The 19,320-nt window shown below is 35.0% G+C and overlaps 1 protein-coding gene across 1 annotated transcript in view; it reads right to left on the reverse strand.

The window, feature by feature from the left end:
• EYS (eyes shut homolog) overlaps positions 1 to 19,320 on the reverse strand; it is a 1,789,541-nt gene that overhangs the window by 1,504,866 nt on the left and 265,355 nt on the right.

Below are 19,320 nucleotides of genomic sequence, written 5' to 3' on the forward strand. Positions count from 1 at the left end.
AACTTCAATGGATTTTAACATCTTCAGTTCTTTCGGAACATGCTTCCTGAAAATGATGCTTTACAGATCATGTTCTTTAGAACCATTCAACATTTAGCAGGAGTGAATGAGACAGTGGGAACTTCTTGCAACTTCACTGTAAATCTATCAACCCCTCCAAAATATAAATCAGCAGCATAAAATATAAATCAAAATAGGAGACTCACCAATACAAGTATTAGAAAAATACCATGCATGTTGGGTTTTTTAAGAGTATCCTGTAGATTCCCGACAATATTTTTTTAGATTTCTAATTTCTAATTCTTTTCTTTGGTTTGCCTGTTTCCTTTCCTGTTCTCTGTCTTCTAAGTCTGATATTCTCTCTTCTGCTTCGCCCATTCTGTTTTTAAGGCTCTCTAATGTGTTTGTCATTTGATCTATTGAGTTCTTCATTTCATTGTGGTTTCTCATCACTATCACAGTTTCTTGTTCCACTAGTTGTTTCATTTCATTTTGATTCCTCCTTAATATTTCATTTTCACGAGAGAGATTTTCTATCTTGTCCATTAAGGATTTCTGTAGTTCAAGAATTTGTTTTTGAGAACTTCTTAATGTTCTTATCAATTTTTTGAGATCCGCTTCTTGCATTTCTTCGATCTCATCATCTTCATAATCTTGAATTGGGGTGTCTTTTTCATTTGGGGGCGTCATAGTGTCTTCCTTGTTCTTGTTAGCTTGGTTTTTGCGTTTGTTGTTTGGCATGTTGGAGATATTTGGTTTCTTCACTGAGGTGTTTTTTCTTGTTACACTATGGCTCTATATTAAGTGGACTGTCTGCTTTCAGTGGAGCCTTAGAGGCTTGAGATGAGTGTGGACTGAGAGCTGTGTTTGGTTCCTCAGGGTTGAGGGTGTGTCAAAGATGACACTCCCAGGTTAGGTGTGGTAAATCTCTCTTTCTTTTTTTGATTTAAAAGGGAAGTAATTCCGCACAGCTGAATGTAATTGGAGGTAGTTAGCAGGCAAATGATATACCCACAGGAGCCAGAGATCAGAAGCTCTTTCCCAAGGACCACACAGGGAATCTCTGCTGCCCTCAGTGTGGGCTCCAGTTCTCCTGCAGTCTCCCACTGGGTTGCCAAGTTAGATGCTAATCTCCTGTTATTTCACCCCTCCCCCCAGAGTCAGGTTTTTCTGCTAGGCTCAGGGCTGGTGCTAGGAGTTCCTGAAGGCATGGAGAGGGAGAAAGGATTCGAAGGCATTTTCAGTGAGATACTAGCAGAAAATTTCCCAGGTTTGGAGAAGGACAGAGGCATCTTAGTACAGGAAGCTTATAGAACCCCTAATAAACATGACCAAAAGAGATCCTCACCACGACATGTTGTAATCAAACTCACCACAGTGAAACATAAAGAAAAGATCCTAAAAGGTGCAAGAGAGAAACGTCAGATTACTCTTAGAGGATCTCCAATTAGACTCACAGCAGACTTCTCATCAGAAACCCTACAAGCTAGAAGGGAATGGCGAGACATAGCCCAGGTACTAAGAGAGAAAAACTGCCAGCCCAGAATACTATATCCTGCAAAGCTCTCATTTGTGAATGAAGGTGAAATTAAGACTTTTCATAGCAAACAGAAACTGAAAGAACTTGTTGCCACTCATCCTGCCCTGCAAAAGATGCTTAAAGATGTGTTACACACAGAAACACAGAAACATGGTCATCAATATGAAAGAAGGTAACGGAAGGAAACCTCACAGCAAAAGATCACAGGAAGCTCAATTTCTCTTTGACATAGAATTAAACTCTGATGCTCTGTTAAAGCAATGTGTTAAAGTAATCTATTATGTTCTCTTGATGTCTGTTAAATTCTAATTGTTCAAAAACAGCTGAATTTTTATTAAGAGCTATGGGTTATTTAAATATGTGCTTATTTTCAAAAATTTGAATAATCACCTTGTAACAATGATCAAATTTCGTCTATGTTATGTCATGATTTTAAGGAATCTTATTTCAACCAGATATTCTGGATTTTGAGCCTTCTTGGCATTCTTGACAGGCATTAAAAAATCAAAGTTTCAAACAATCTGGTCTCTAAAATTTCCAGTAAATCCTGGACTTTGGTTTTTCCAGTTTGGGCCCAACTGAAAAAATCGAAGGACCTAGGTCTCTCATCTTATAGAGACACCAACTAATCAGTCTATTTGGATTATATTAGAAGGACTGTCAAGATGTGATGTGGTACCAGACTTTAAGTTTCTATAATGGAAAATGCTATTAATACAAATGTTTGAGAATTAAACAGTCTAATGATCTTGTGTTACTAGACATGATAGTTATCTTAATGAGAAAGCCCCAGAGGCCTAAAGGGTTAAATACTTGTAAAATCCTACAGGTGCTTTCAAAAATACTGTGAAGTAAGCAAGTGCCTCTTGTTGGTTGATGAGTTTATAATTTTAAACATGGCGACTTAAAGTCTTTTGTCATCCACAGTTATATATGATGTGCTGCTCATAAAACTAAAGTGTTGTTGGTTCTGTGTTTAGCTGTCCTCCTATAGGTTCCTATGGACTTTTTCCAGCCACTTCTATTGTATTCAGTACTTTGGGATGGCTCTGTAAACAGATGAAGCCAATAATGTATTAACAGTGCCAACTGAGAGAAGGTATGGTTAACTGAGGTTACTAAAAAGAAAAAGCAATTCGGATCAGTTGGCAATCTACAAAAAGAGTTAAAGATTTTAAAAGCTATTATTAAAATTGCTATATTGGTCTATTATCTTATGTTATGTGTGTGTGCATATTGTATGTCCACATGGGGAAATTTTATTGGGAGTTTTATTTTAAATGGCTTATAGATAAGATTTTTCATAAATTTAAGCTGCTAAAATCAATCAAGGATACATTTTAATTTGTGTGACCTGAATCTGTGTATCATATGTTTTAGACTTGTTGGTAGAAAGAAACTAAAAACATTTTAGATGGTTGTGCTTGAGTTTGCTGGCTAAACAAACTACACCATGTTAGATATTTAAGAGGTGTTTTCAAATACATGATTCTTAAAATTTATAGAAGGCATTGGACCTTCTGGTAAATGTTTTCTTAGGTTGTTGTCTAATGGTTGAAACGGTTTGCTAAGTGTTCATGTGGTGTTGCTGTTGTCAGCGAGCGATCTAGGACTTGCTCCCTAATTTCTCTATTCTAAGCCCAACTTGTTCTTTCATTTCTCTATTGTCTTCAAGGTAGGAAACTAATTATATTATGAAGGAATCTGTAGGATGCACAATTTGGTCTTTGGACCTTATAAAAGAGATGGCTAACATTTTTGTATAATAGCATAGCCAAAATAAGAACTTAAATAATAATCTCATAGCTAGATTCACTTCGCCATCAGCGAAGTATACAGTAAGTAGAGAAAACCTCCCTTTCAGACAAAAGGGAAAGAAAGTTTTAAAGTGAGAATATAATTTTCCTCATGGGCTTTGTCTACCTTAGAAAAACTACTACAGAACATGCCTGTGACTATAGACTTGTAGTTCAGGCCACCGAAGATTAGAGATGGGACTTGGGCGCTCCCTTGACTTGCATCCTCTGGTCTGCTTTAACACAAACCGGGAGGAAGGGAAAGCTTGGCATCGGAAGCAATGGGTGGCAGGCCTATTAATGGCTGATTTGTATGGTGATCTGCCCTCAGGCAGACCCAACAGGCCAGTCCACTGCAGTGGCTTTCAATGTGGTAAGCCTGGGCTTCAGCAGAAGTCAGCTTGTGAAGAGCCCTGGCAGCTCTGCCAGGAGTTGGATCACTGGAAATGGACCTGCCCTGGAATCGAAGGATGCCCAGGTCAGAGCCACAGATCTTATTGGCTCCAAGCTGAAAAGCCCTTCACTCAGCCCAACTTCCAAAGTGACCACTGCAGCTGAGGGGATGGTCAAGTAGGGTCAGCAACATTGCAGGCAGAACTGTAAATTTCTTGTTAGAGATGCCCCCTGCCTTTACCTGGCCAGCTCTCCTCCCAGGCCAGCCAAGTAATGAAAGTCAACAGAGTGCCTTCCCCTAGGAGGTTCACACCTCCCTTAGGATATACCCCATGTGAAGAGATAGATAGGTCTGGGCCTCTGAATTTACAAGGCCTAAAGCCCACCAGATTATTATCAAGCCCCTTCTATCAGGTTCTATTTGCCTCTCAATCAGAAAACTTAATTGTAGCTTAGACAGCACCTTTTTTAGCTCCTCTAATAATGACTCTGTCCTTTGTTCTAGGCCCTGTCTAGTCCACTTGGGCCTCATTCCTTTGTAATCATAACCTCTACTCTACCACCAATGGCTCTACTCCCAACCTGTGTGTACTGATGGTCCTCTTCCCCACTTAATGCTGTATAATTGTTCAAACCTGGTAAATGCCACTCTTAGGATCATTGGTTACTATCCTCACTCTGTCTTTTATGACCTTGTCTAAATATGATCAGAGTCGGTAAACTTGGAAGGCTTCCATAGCCTTGGCAACTCATAACGACAGCCTAGGATGGTTACTGGCGCCATAAACTAGAGTGTCAATTTGTTGGGTCAACAACAGGAGCCACTGTTCAATTGCTCCTCATGTGGGATCTCTGTCCTTAATGTGCCGTACATTGTGATTTAATGCTATAACTAGTACTCAAACAGTATGTTTCACTTTGTGTTGCTATGTGGGTGCAAACTGTTGAAATCTTTATACTAAATTGATCTTCTGTATATAAAGAGAATTGAAAATGAATCTTGATGCAAATGGAAGGGGAGAGGGAGCGGGAGAGGGGAGGGTTGCGGGTGGGAGGGAAGTTATGGGAGGGGGAAGCCATTGTAATCCATAAGTTGTACACTGGAAATTTATATTCATTAAATAAAAGTCAAAAAAACAAACAAAAAAAATACCATGCAGTACTGAACACGATTCATTCCTCCTTGACATCAAATGTTGGACTCCCATTTATTAAATATATATATCTTTTGAAGTACAGCTTGTATATGAAAACTTATTCTGAAGTATTATAAAAGTAAAGTAGTACAACAAATATTTAGCTTCATAAGACTATAAATGATTCAGATTTTTATTTATATTTATGCTTAATCTTTTGTGATTAAATTAAAGGTTTCAGGTGGTGGCGTTCACACACTTAGTAGGAAAATGGAACTAAAAGAAAGCATTTTTCCCATGAACTTTGTAACTCACTTATGTATGCTTTATTTACACATATGAATTGGTTGTGTGAAGAAAATTATTTATTACTTTCTCAAATTACTTTAAAAATAAAGCAATATTTAAAGTTTGCTTGGAATTCAATTGTATAATAAGGTTAAAAGTTAAAGCAATATGGTATAATTACATGAATAAATTATATATTTTACTTACAATTCTGCTAAGTGTGTATGTATGTTATGTATCTGTGTGTACCTAGAGTAATTTTTAAGAGGAGATATAAATATCACTTTTCTTAAGGCCAACACATGTTTTCTGACTTCAAAGAGACTGGGTAATAATATGAGATATAGGACACATGTATCCACTTGACATAAAATAGCAAAAGCTGCAAAACAGAAAATGCTATAACAAGGACACAATTCGGTGAAACTTAAGTGCTAAAACCCACCCACAAGGCAAACAGATGGTAATTCTATATTGATTTACATGGGTTATAATGACCACTTTCTTAAGAAGAAGAAAAGACTATGTATGAGAATAGAATTTTATTTAAAACATGCTCCACATCATATTTTTATGAATAAATGGCTTGGGAGAATTTCTATTGTCCATCAATTGTTTCTAAATATCATCTATTTTTCATTATTCTAAGCACAAGATGGATTACATTCATGATGTTAGAAACAAAATTCCAAAAATAATTTCTCTGTCCACCTACAAAGATGGAATTGGCAACACATGTAAATCTCTTAAATCTTTTATAAAGGTACAATTCCTTCTGTGAGTGTGATAATTAACTAAGGGACACTGATATCTAACAATTATTTAGAATGGTTTCAGAATATTTATAAGAATGACTGTACTCAAAATTCATCACTGATAGCAAGTTTGTGCCGTATCTCATTAGATAAAAAAGTCAAGATGTAATTTTACTAGGTCAAAAAGCAATTTTATTTCTATAACTTTTATGTAAAATATCAAATCAGCCACTAGAAATTTTTGCAATTTTTTATCTATTAGCAATGTGAACAATAGTTCATGATATCAGAGCCTGTAATAAATGGATCTTATGTAAATATTCTTTCAATGCATTAAAGGAAAAATGAATTTATTTCTTATTTTAAATGCCAATCAAATGTTTATCATAGAGGTTGACTCTTTTACTAAATATAAATGGATATTGTAGTGTCTATGTGGTTAGTTCCACAGCATTTTCCTATAGGTATTCTTTTATAAATGGTTATTTTTCCTTAATAAGTTTGTGATACCTTTACAACACAATAAATTGGTCAATTTTTATATTCTTGTGTATTCCAGTTTTTAATTTAGCTATACTATAATTCACTATAATTAAAGCATTCTCCAAATCATTAAATATTACTCTTAAATACTTTATTAAATCTTGAATAATCATAACATGTCATCTCAGAATTATATAAGTAAAGGACTTTGTAATTTTGAATTTAAAAATTTAGGTACCTCTGGAATTTCTATGATTATAAATTTATATTTACATATTTACATATATACACACATATCATAATCATTTAAATCTGAATCATAATCACAGGTGACTCTAACCAGTCTCTAAATAAACAATATTCTATTTAATATTTGTACTCTTTTTATTTTTTTAATACTCATTTTTTGGTAGGCAGAGTTACAGAAAGAGGGAGAGACAGAAGAGCCTGAGATCTTTCATCCACTGCTTCAATCCTCAAATGGCCACAACAGCCACAGCTCGGCAGGTCCAAATCCAAGAACCAAGAGGTTCTTCCTTGTCTCCAATGCAGGTGAGAGGCCCAATGACTGGGCCATCCTCCACTGCTTTCCCAGGCACATTATCAGGGAGCTAGATCAAAAGTGAAGCAACCAGGACTCAAACTGGTGCCCATATGAGATGCTGGCGCTGCAGGTAGTGGCTTTACTTTCTATGCCACAGCACTAGCCCACAATGTCTGGTAGCAGAGCAGACTGAATCTGGGACCCAGGGATTCAATCCAGTCTCCCATGTGAGTGGAAGTAACCCAATTACTTATACCCTCAGTATTGCATCCCAGGCTCCACATTAGCAGGAAGGTGGAGTGAATAGCCCAGGACCATGTTTCTATTCTGGAATATGGGATAAAAAACATCATAACCAGTGTCTTAATTGTTACGTGGAATGTCTATCCCATAACTTTATATACAAGTCTTCTTCAATTTTATATGATTTTTAATTATATTACATAATTCTTGAGTCACTTCCTTGAAGAATAATTAGTAAGTTAAAAAGAACCTATTTTAGGCCGGCGCAGCGGCTCAGTAGGCTAATCCTCCGCCTTGCGGCGTCAGCACACCGGGTTTCTAGTCCCGGTCGGGGTGCCAGATTCTGTCCCGGTTGCCCCTCTTCCAGGCCAGCTCTCTGCTGTGGCCAGGGAGTGCAGTGGAGGATGGCCCAAGTGCTTGGGCCCTGCACCCCATGGGAGACCAGGAGAAGCACCTGGCTCCTGCCATCGGAACAGCGCGGTGCGCTGGCCGCAGCGCGCTACCACGGCGGCCATTGGAGGGTGAACCAACGGCAAAAGGAAGACCTTTCTCTCTGTCTCCCTCTACTGTCCACTCTGCCTGTCAAAAATAAAAAAAAATAAAATAAAAAATAAAAAATAAAAATAAAAATAAAATTAAAAAAGAACCTATTTTACATGTTGTTACTCCCTGAAAGCAACAACAAAATCTTTCAAAGAGTATTAATCAATTTACACCCAAACTACAATGCATGAAATTGTTTCTTACCTTCAAACATTCTTCTACCCAGTGTTTGTGAGTTTCTAAATTCCATTTTATAATTCCAATTCTGATGTGAGGAAAGGAAATTTTGTTTTAATCTGAACAAAATTGGTTTTTAGTAGAGCATTAATACTTGTTATTTTTACAGGTCAAAATTTTTTTCATTTTATGAGATTTTTAATAAATGTGGTATTTACTCTTTATGATTGTAAAATCTTGTATCATAATAATACAAACATTTCTCCAAATTTGAGTTGGGACATTAATTAGCTTTCACATGATGTTTAGTACTTCTAACTGTACTTAGTACATTTCTCCTTATATGATTTTTATATTATTATGCATATTTAGAACACCTTTTCCTATACAACATTATGAAAACATATAGTCATTAATATTTCAAATTCTAACCTGTAGGCATCTGATAGTTTTAATTTTATGAATTATCTTTATGAGGTAGATACATGTCACTCTTTTCTGTTTTCATCTCTTTTTGCTTTGTAAGAACTCTGATAATTTAATTTTTAAATATTAGGAACTAAAGAGCTAACACTTTTTTCATATACAGGTAAGTAGTTGTTACAAAAACATATGTTGAAAATTTATGCCTTATTTCCCTACTATAATGCTATATGTTCTTAATCATAGGTTTCTAATCTCTCATTTGGTTACAATAATTTTAATATTTTGTCTTTGTGACTTTATGTCTCAAAAGGTCTCAAAGCATTTTAAGTGCCAACATGTTCTCAACAATTCCTTGCAGTTTATAATTCTGATTTATTTGGATTTATTTTCAATTACCAAATAATTTTAATATGGTTATCTTCTTAGAACTGTACCTATGAAATATATAAAATTCATTCTCTTTATATTAACAAAATTATAAAAATTTTTAAAAAACCTGAGAATATAAACATAAACTTTGATTGTAAATTTCAAAAGTCAGGGCCAGTGTTGGGGCACAGTGGATTAAGCCATGCCCAGCAACATATCCAATAATGGAGTCCTGGTTAGTAGCAGCTGCTCCACCTCTGATCCAGCTTCCTGCTAATGTACCTAGGAAGGCAGGGAAAAATGCTGCAAGTGCCCATGCCCCAGCCACTCAAGTGGGAGACTTGGATGGACTTCCCGTCTCTTGGTCTTAGGCCTGGCCCAGCACCGCCTTTTGCAGCCATATGCTGAGTGATCCAGTAGATGGAAGATCTCTTTCTCTGTCACTCTGCCTTTCAAATAAACACCTAAATATTTTAAAAAGTAGCCATTCTCGGCTGGCGCTGCGGCTGACTAGGCTATTCCTCCGCCTGCGGTGCTGGCACACCGGGTTCTAGTCCCAGTCGGGACACCAGATTCTATCCCGGTTGCCCCTCTTCCAGGCCAGCTCTCTGCTGTGGCCCTGGAGTGCAGTGGAGGATGGCCCAAGTGCTAGGGCCCTGCACTTGCATGAGAGACCAGGAGGAAGCACCTGGCTCCTGGCTTCGGATCAGCCCGGTGCACCAGCCGTAGCAGCCATTTTGGGGGTGAACCAATGGAAGGAAGACCTTTCTCTCTGTCTCTCTCTCTCTCTCTCTAACTCTGCCTGTCAAAAAAATTTTTTTTAAAAAAGTAGCCATTCTCATTATAAATAAAACTTCAAAAGTAAAACAGCATTATATATTTTCTAAAAAGTAAGTAAATAATAAAGGAATATAATATTTAATGCTGGTAAAGGTTTGATCATTCAGTCTGTGGATATAGAAAACTTCTGGAAAACAATTTGGTTTCCTAAATAAAAAATTCTCAATTGAGACCGTATACTTTTGACTTATCAGTATAACTATTATTAGGAAACATATTATTGGAATATAATTAAATGTTTGATAAATATCTGCAGTGATGTATGTCACAAACTTACTTAAAATGGAAAGAACAGGAAAGTCAGAAATTAAAGGAATATTTCATATATGTATATATCTGCAATAAAATAATTGATATTAGAATACAATAAAAACTTAAGCAAGTTGAAAATTCTCATATATGTGTAAAACAAACTACAAAACATTTTATCATAAATAAAAGGACACAGTTCCACATATTAATTATACTGAATTTCATTTTAAAAGTCAAAATTATGAATCACTATGATATAAATACCCATTCTTAAATTCAAATAATTGAAATCATCCTAGCAGTCTTTACCCAGTTAAATATAATTATGTATAACAAAATAACTTAATTAAAAACTTCACTACAGACCTTTTGAACTTGTCCAAAAATGGAATATTAAAATCTCACCACTTAAAAACTATTAAGAACTTAATGCTCAGTAAAATTCTCATTTATTTAGATATTAATAATAATCAAACTATAATTGGTCTTAGCTTCATGAAGTCTATGGTCATAATGGAAAACTGATACTGAACCTTAAATATTATTTTTATACATTTTACAAATCGGTTATTAAAATGATAGTAGAAATTAAAGCAGGAGAGTGAGTAATTCGACTTAATACCAGAAAAGTAGGACATTGCAACTATGTTACAAGGTGACCCTGGCCAAACTGAAGACTCAGATTTCTGTAAGTCCACCTGACACCCAGTTTGATCAGCCACACATATTCAGGGATATCTATGTTAATCAAGCTTCAGTATCTGAAATTCCAGTTTCATAGAAGCATTCAATTTTAGAAAGCTGATTTGAGAGACAATTAAGAATCATGTAATCTATTGCACTTGTTTTAAAAAATTGAAACTGTAGATTAGTGTAGTTTAATCACCTGTTTCATTTCACAAATTCTATTATTAATAGAATCAGCACTATAAATCAATTTTTTTCTTGGCTGCTTCTACTATGCTTATCCTATAATTTTTAAAGAAGCCATGAAAACCATAACATGAGTACTATGCTCTATTATATTTCTCACCTGTTTAGGATATTTTGGTATTTTGTTAGTATGTCACAGTATTTTATATACAGTTAATAAACAAACAAAAAAACCTTAAGCAACGGATTTTTAGTTAAAATTAATCCATTTTTACCTCTTTACTAGTACCCGTGGCATCATTCAGATTTTAATATAAAATACTTTTTTTTTTTTTTTAAACAGGCAGAATGGATAGTGAGAGAGAGAGAGAGAGACAGAGAGAAAGGTCTTCCTTTTGCCGTTGGTTCACCCTCCAATGGCTGCCGCGGCGCCGGCGAGTAGAACTTTCAATTCACCATGTCTTTGCTTTCTACTCAGAACATTAATATCCTAGTCTCTAAAAATAGGGTATTTATTTTCAACATTCATATCTGTTGTCAGAAGTTAGTCAGTTAAATGCAAATCACAGCACAAAGTAGTTCCCATCATGTATTAGATTAATATAATTCCTCTAATTTTAACATGAGGGTAATATAAGCTTATTTTTTGGTATTATAGGTGGGTAATTAAATAGATACCTTTTATTAGTGACCATTCATTGTGTTTTCAATCCACAATTTACAAATAGAATGTATTAGATTTCTTGGGATTGTTTTTATTTCTATATTAAGTGAAATTTAATGCCTTCAAATAAAAGAAGCCACCAGAAAGGGAATTGATTTGGAAAAAAATATAAAAGAATGGAGGTCAATTTAACATTTTATGAGTTTTTTCTTATAGTTTTTATAATGCGTATTAAACTGTCTCTAAATTGTTTTTCAACATATTCTAGCCTCAATTGATCACAGTAAGAAAAAATTATAACATGTCATTCTAAAGATATAAAATACAAAATAAAATAATAGTATAGCCTGAGTTATAGCCATTTCTAATCAGAATATGAGTATTTCTAGCTTTTTGTACAATTTTCAGAGAGTTGTGGGAGTAAGAGTTTATTCTGTTTCTGTGTTTTGCTTGTTATGTATCATACATAGTGTTGTTTATTATGTTAAAGAATAGAATTACTTATCCTTCGAAGCCTGAATACTAATTTGATTTCAAGGAAAAATTCTCCTTTTTAGGACAGATGACAATTTAGTTTTTCTAAACCTGAGAAAAGATTTTTGGCTATTTGGCTACCACTGGGGCCAGCGTTGTGGAGTAGTGATGAAGCTGCTGCCTGTGTTGCCAGCATCCCATATGGACATCGGCTTGAGTCTCAGCTGCTCCACTATGAGCCAGCCTGCTAATAGTCTGGGAAAAACAGCAGAAGATGGCTCAAGTACTTGGTCCCATCCACCCATGTGGGGGACCCAGATGAAGTGCCTGGCTTCATCCTGGCCCATCTCTAGCAATTGTGGCCTTTTGGGGAGTGAACTAGTGAAGATCTCTGCTTCCCTGTGTCTCTCCCAGTTTCTTTGTAACTCTGACTTCCAAATAAATGAAAGTTTAAAGATGGCTACCAGTAACTTTTAAAAATATGATAGAAAATATTATATTCCAAAAGAAATATTGCAAATTTTATTATTTTTTGCTTTTGAAACTCAAATAGATCAAGAATCTAAATTTAGAACCTGATATCATCAGATTACTAGAGCAGAACATTGGAAAAAGTTTGCAAGACATTGGCATAGGCAAAGGCTTCTTGGAAAAAACCCCAGAATCATAGACAATCAAAGCAAAAAACATAAAAGTGGGATTACATCTAGTTATGAAGTTTCTGTACTATACAAAGAAAACACTCTCCAAAGTAAAGAGGCGACTAACAGAATGGGAGAAAATTTTTGTAAACTATGCAACTGATAAAGGAATAATATCCAGAATCTAGAAAGAGCTTAAGAAACTCAACACTAAAACAAACAATCCATTTAAACAACGAGGGGAGGACTTGAAGAGGCATTTTTCAAAATTGGAAATCTGAATGGTCTACAAACATATGAAAAAATATTCAATCACTAGCCTTCAGTGAAATGCAAATCAAAACCAAAATGACGTTTCACTTCATTCCAGTTAGAATGTCTCTCATACAGAAGTCAAAAAACAATAAATGCTAGGGAGGATGTGAGGGAAAGATTCCTTAATACACTACTGATGAGACTGTAAACTAGTACAGCCATTGTGGAAGATTGTATGAGATACCTCAGAGATCTGAAAATAGATCTTCCATATGACCCAGCCATCCCACTTCTGGGAACTCTCCCTAATGAAATGAAAGTTTTCTGTATCCCCATGTTTATTGCAGCTCAACACACAATAGCTAAGGTATGGAATCAACCCAGATGTACATCAACAAATGACAGGATACAGAGAATGTGGTATATATACACTACGGAATACTGCTCAGCCATAAAAAGTCTGAAATCCTGTCTTTTTGCAACAAAATGGATGCAACTGGAAACCACTATACTCAGTGAAATAAGCCAGTCCCAAAAAGAGAAATGCCATATTTTTCCCTGATTTGTGGTAACTAATAGAGTACAGAAAATGCAGTGGCTTTGAGTGACATTCACATTTTGAGATTTGATTGTCTCTACTTGTAGAGGAACAGTGTTACTTTACTTCCTACTATTTGTTGAATTGTTTACTTAGTAGAGGTTTAAGCTTGTAATTAGAAGAGGTATAAAAAAGAAAATAATTATTTGAAATTTTACCGGGGCTGGCGCTGTGGCGCAGTGGATTGAAGCGCTGGCCTGTCTCGGCTGTTCCTCTTCTGATCCAGCTCTCTGCTATGGCCTGGGAAAGCAGTGGAAGACGGCCCAAGTCCTTGGGCCCCTGTACTCGTGTGGGAGACCTGGAAGAGGCTCCAGGCTCCTGGCTCCTGCCTTTGGAGCGGCGCAGTTCCGGCTGTCGCGGCCATCTGGGGAGTGAACCAGCGGATGGAAGACCTGTCTTTCTGTCTACCTCTCTGTGACCCTGTCTTTCAAATAAATAAATCTTTAAAAAAAAAGAAATTTTACTTAAAATTACTTATTTTTCCATATAGATTCCAAATATTATTATATATGAAAATGACTTTTAAAAGTTATTTTCATGGTTATTTACATTTTTGTAATTGAAATATTTACACAGCACATCTTTATTGTTAAGACAGAGAAATTTTTTTGTAATTTATGTCTTCAACAATAATGCACTTGGTAAATTTATGTTGAAATTAACTTTCAAGATTATTTTTAAAATAAGTGTTTTCATGATTTCTAAAATGAATCTCAATAAAAATAGAATAAAATATGTATGTCAATATCAACCATCTCGCATAGCAAATATTTTAAAGGCTCCCCATTCACAACAGATTCATTTTTTTTTATTTCTGTGTTCAATATAATTAGAGGATAATGATCTTTACTGGGGCAAACGTTAAGAATGAGACCTTCATCACATAAATGATAAAATGTAATAGAAATTAAACACAATCTCAATGTATAAAATCTTTATGGCTGCATTGTGCACAAAATGAGCATTAAATGTGTTTCTTTGTCCTTAAAAGCGGGTTTTTACTATATACAAAATAACAGTATTCACAATATGTTTCATTTGGATTCTCAGTGTCATTACTTTTGTCTTTGGAAAAAACTTTATATTGTGTCTCATGGTAGTCAAGATAATTGTCTCCAAATATATGTGTATCTTATTTCTGAGAACTTGCAAATATTTATGAATCTACATGGCAAGGGGGGAATAACCTTGTAAACTGAAATTAACATAGAAATTTTAGTCTGGATGATACGGTTTGGATGTGGTTTGTTTTCTAATTTTTCGTGTACTGGGGGCTTGATCCTCAGTTCAGAAGTGCTTACATACACAGAATATTAATGGGTAGGGCCCCTGGTAGGTGGTTACTAGTTTGCTGGGACATACCCATGGAAGAGATTAAGGTAGTGCTCAGGAAACCTCGGTCTTTCTGGCTTCCTGTCTTGCTATGAGACCTACCCTAAGCATTTATGCCATTGTGCTGTCATTTTCTATTTAAGGTTTTCACTAGAACCTAACTGATGATTTTTCCATATCCTTTAATCTCCAGAAGTTTGAGCTAAGTTTACAATGTTTATTTATCAAGTGACCTAGCCTCAGGCATTTGGATATACTAACAGAAAATGGACTAAAGCTAACCATGAATTCAGAGTCCTTAAAAGTGGGAAGAGGAAGGAAAGAAATCAGTGATGTTGCAAGAGAACTCAAGGCATTATCACCAGCAAAAAAGATAAAGGGAGAGAGCCATGAGCCAAAGGTTAGGTAGTCATCATCAAGAAGCTCAGAAGGACAAGAAAATGAACCATTTCCCAAAGCCTTCAGAGAATGTAGCCTTGCCAGCATTCCTGAGCCAGATGAGGCACATTTTGTACTTCTGACCAACAGAATGATAAAATACAGATTCATTTCAAGCTATAAAGATTCTGCTAATTTGTCATAGCAAGCATATAAAAATCATAATTTCTATTTCTGCCTCTATCTTAATCACATAGCTAATTTTTTAAAATTATATTTGCAATGTGTAACTTCTGAAGATTGGTAAGTGATAAAAATAGTTAGGTATTCTTTTTTTCAAAAAAAAAAAAAAAAAAGGCTCAGACGTTAAGCTGCTGCCTGCAATGCTGGCATCCAATATCAGAGTACCAGTTTGAATGTCAGATGTTCTGCATCCAGCCTAGCTCCCTGCTAAAGTGCCTTGGAAAGCTCTGGAAGACAACTTACATACTAGGGTTTCAATCACCCATGTGGGAGACAGGGATGCAGGTCCAGTCTCTTTGCTTCGGACTGGCCCACTGCTGGGTAGTAATCTAGCAATTGGGTCACTCTCCCCTATTCATTCTGTCACCCAGCCTTTCAAGTAAATGAAAACAAATCTTTAAAAAAGAGAAAGGAGAAAATGTCACATAAAAATAAGAAGTTTTAACTATAAGTAGTTTGTTATATTTATACCATGGCACAAATTGTTTAGAATAGTAGTTTAGAACTTAGTACAGTAGTTTAGAGCTTGCTACAAATTTGAGATTTCATGTAGCAGCCCTAGCAATTATAATAAAACATTCCTGTTTGGAGATCAACTTAGTCATTAAAATCACACTAGTACACTGTTAATTATAATGTATGGATTATTTCATGCTTTTTTTTCAGGTGGACAATTCACAAGTGTCATTTTGCTCCTCTATTGTAATTAAAGTTATATGAGCAACAAGAGCATATGTATACTCTATAGAACATATTAATGAGGTTCTCAGGATCAATGCTATGGAGGACTTCCTAGTAGCAGCAATTTAATGTTATTATCAAATATTGGACAATTAAAACACAGAAGAGAATAAGATACAGCAAAATAAGCACAAAGAAAATTCATTATCTCAGCTATTGGAGCTTAAAAATGATATGTATACATACTGGAAATGATGGGGTACATTCTGGTTATGTATCTTTTTGGTCACAGTTGGTTAGTTACCATTATTTAATGTTTATAAAAATTATCTGAATTTGAAATTGCTCCTTAGGTGAATAGAATTATCATGCCTCAGACAAATCTAATAATAATGAAAAGCATTTGTTATCTTTTTGCAAAGCCTCTTCAGGGGAAAGTAAATATTTGCCATTGAAGAAAGCAAAATAAAGGAAAACAAGCAAATAAACAAAAATCAATTACTGGTCAAATCAATTTGCAAGTCAGTATAGGGGAAAAAAAGTTATGATCCCTTAGCTTAGGCTCTTCTGATCCAGCATGTTGTGGTGGATCTCAAAGTCAAACCCTGTGGGGTACATGGCTGCAGAGGCCACAATTACTGCAATCCAAAATGAGATAATGGTCACTGGTGCAGATTTGAGTACTTTGCATTTCAATTTTGGGTAACAGTATGACTAGCTGTCATTTCAGAGACTTCCTGGTAGGCTGGATCTTATTTGAGAGTAGAAGGCCAATGATGGGGACTATGACTCCATGATAACATAACACATAGGCAGATAGATTACATTATTGATGACAATAATGGCAAGATAATATATTTTCTTATTGTTTGCTAGACTTTTTAAAATTGATATATAAAATTGTATGTATTTATAAGGTGCTATCTATTGTTTTGTTACACATATGTGCCATGTAAAGTAACTATATTTACTTCTTCAAGCACTTAGCAAGACATTTCATTAGAGTCCTAAGACAAAAGATAATGGGAGATGGGTTTAGAAGGATCATTTTTACACAGTAGGTATGAGAGACCTAACTGCAATATCATAAGTAGCCAAGATGGGACTGAGTGCAAAGGAGGCAAATGGTAATTTACTACACAGAGTGGTCAGATGGTCTATATCACATAGCCTGCATATAATTATGAGTACCACATTATGGCTTCCATGGGCCTCCTTGCTGTGTCTCTGTGTGTGTATGTGTGTATTTAATCATATATACATATATAAAATATATATATGTTACTAGTGAGATATTTAATATTATCCAGGTTACATTTGTAGTTTATATTAATCATCATTTTTATACTTAATTTTCTTATATTTTTAAGCAAATTAAAATTTTTGAATTTTATAATTCCTAGTTACTATTCCTATTGTATCTGAAAGATAAATTGTTCCAAATGCTTATAACCATTTGAAAACAATGACAATATTATGTTCATTCAGATTCCAATTCTGTATTTGTGATAACTCAAATTAATATTGGAAAGGATATAGGTAGGTTGATTACTTAAAATTTATAATAGGCATTGTATTAACTTTTTTGTACTCATGTTAAAGGATGAACATGGCAGTTAAAGTTATCAAATCTGATATTTTTATACAAATATTAATATTTGAAATGATTATATGCATTTTATGAAAATGTTCTACAATCTGCATATATCATATCTCAAGCAAATAAGTAAACATTGGAAATTAATGAGTTAGTCAAGGCAAAGCATACATATATATAAGTAAGAGATATTACAAATATAAAAAATTCCATCAACTTTCTCATTCACCCTACAGAGTGTGACAAGAAACTTAAAGAGTGAGGAAGGACTCCACATGTTAATTTTGAAAACTTACTGGAATGGCCTTTGAACATTGTGCTAACTTTATCTCTGAGTTAACAAAATTCTTCAACAATGTGATGCATTTTAGGTTATTTAAGTAAGCTAGATTCCCCTACAATATACTGCACATTCTGAGACAAAGTTGTATACTGCACATTTTTCTCCAGAGTAATATTTTTCTTGAAAATAATCTATAGTATGGCTTCTCTACAAACTCAGCCTTACTTTCCATGAATTAGAGTAACTATGAGCAGTTCTGTTAAATTTATATGTTTAGGATTGACAAAATAATGCTGACCTGCAAAGAAAATTGTAAAATGTGGTAAGAGTATTGGATATGTTAAATACAAACTGACCTAATGAATATTGGTTTTGTTGTAGCAAAAGTACAGAGAATGAAAAGGTTGTTTTAGATCACAGTGACAATTGTTCCTACAAACAGATAAATTACTATTATTGAATTTCTGCCTTTTACTGCTTTTTTTTTTCAAGGAACTTTCAGAAATATGCTCATATATCACCTGTGTAAAATAGGAACAATTTATGTTCTTCCAACTGTGAACACTAATCATGCACAGGCATTTTCAAATTTACATGAGATGGAAAACAATTTCAAGGCAATCAACTAAACCACAATAAAAACTACACAAGCATCACAGCATTGGGAGAGAGATAAAACTGACTTGCCAAAAGGAAATCAGCTTTTTATAACTGACCAGAGCTGGTATTCTGAACAAGAAGCTATCTGTAGGCAAATGACACTGTAGATTCATGTGATAACTCAGCCTTCAATAGGCCATGTATATGCATCTAGGGATAATACGTTACAAAGTAAGGCTCTGACCCTGCAGAAAGAGGTTGCCTCATCCCTCTTTGTGCCATTTTAAAACTGCTACCTAGAAATAATTTGGCCTCTTTTCAGCAGTTCACTTAAAGCTAACAGAAATTATATTCACTTACATTATTTTAATTTCAAAGGCTTCTAAAATATCTATAATATTTGAAATCTTGTCAAGTGGAAACTCATGTTTAAGTAGAAATAGTGAATTTAAAAGCAAGAAAATAAGCGACTAAATATATTTTGGGCCATGTTAACATAAAATCTATGTTCTCTGGTGTTAGAAATATGGTATATTTGAATGCCTTAAGGGTTGATTCTGAGGCCAGAGTGCTATTTAGGGCATCTGCCATTCTATGGGTCTGCTGTGTCTCCCACTTCCCATGTTGGATCGTTTTTTCCCTTTTTGATTCTATCAGTTAGTATTAGCAGACACTTGTCTTGTTTGTGTGATCCCTTTGATTCTTAGACCTATCAGAGTGAACAATTGTGAACTGAAATTGATCACTTGGACTAGCGAAATGGCATTGGTACATGCCACCTCGATGGGATTGTGTTGGAATCCCCTGGCATGTTTCTAACTCCATCATTTGGGGCAAGTCTGATTGAGCATGTCCCAAATTGTACATCTCCTCCCTCTCTTTTTCCCACTCTCATATTTAACAGGGATCACTTTTC

The sequence above is a fragment of the Lepus europaeus genome, chromosome 3 (genome assembly GCF_033115175.1).
Source record: "Lepus europaeus isolate LE1 chromosome 3, mLepTim1.pri, whole genome shotgun sequence".
Taxonomy (NCBI): Eukaryota; Metazoa; Chordata; class Mammalia; order Lagomorpha; family Leporidae; genus Lepus; species Lepus europaeus.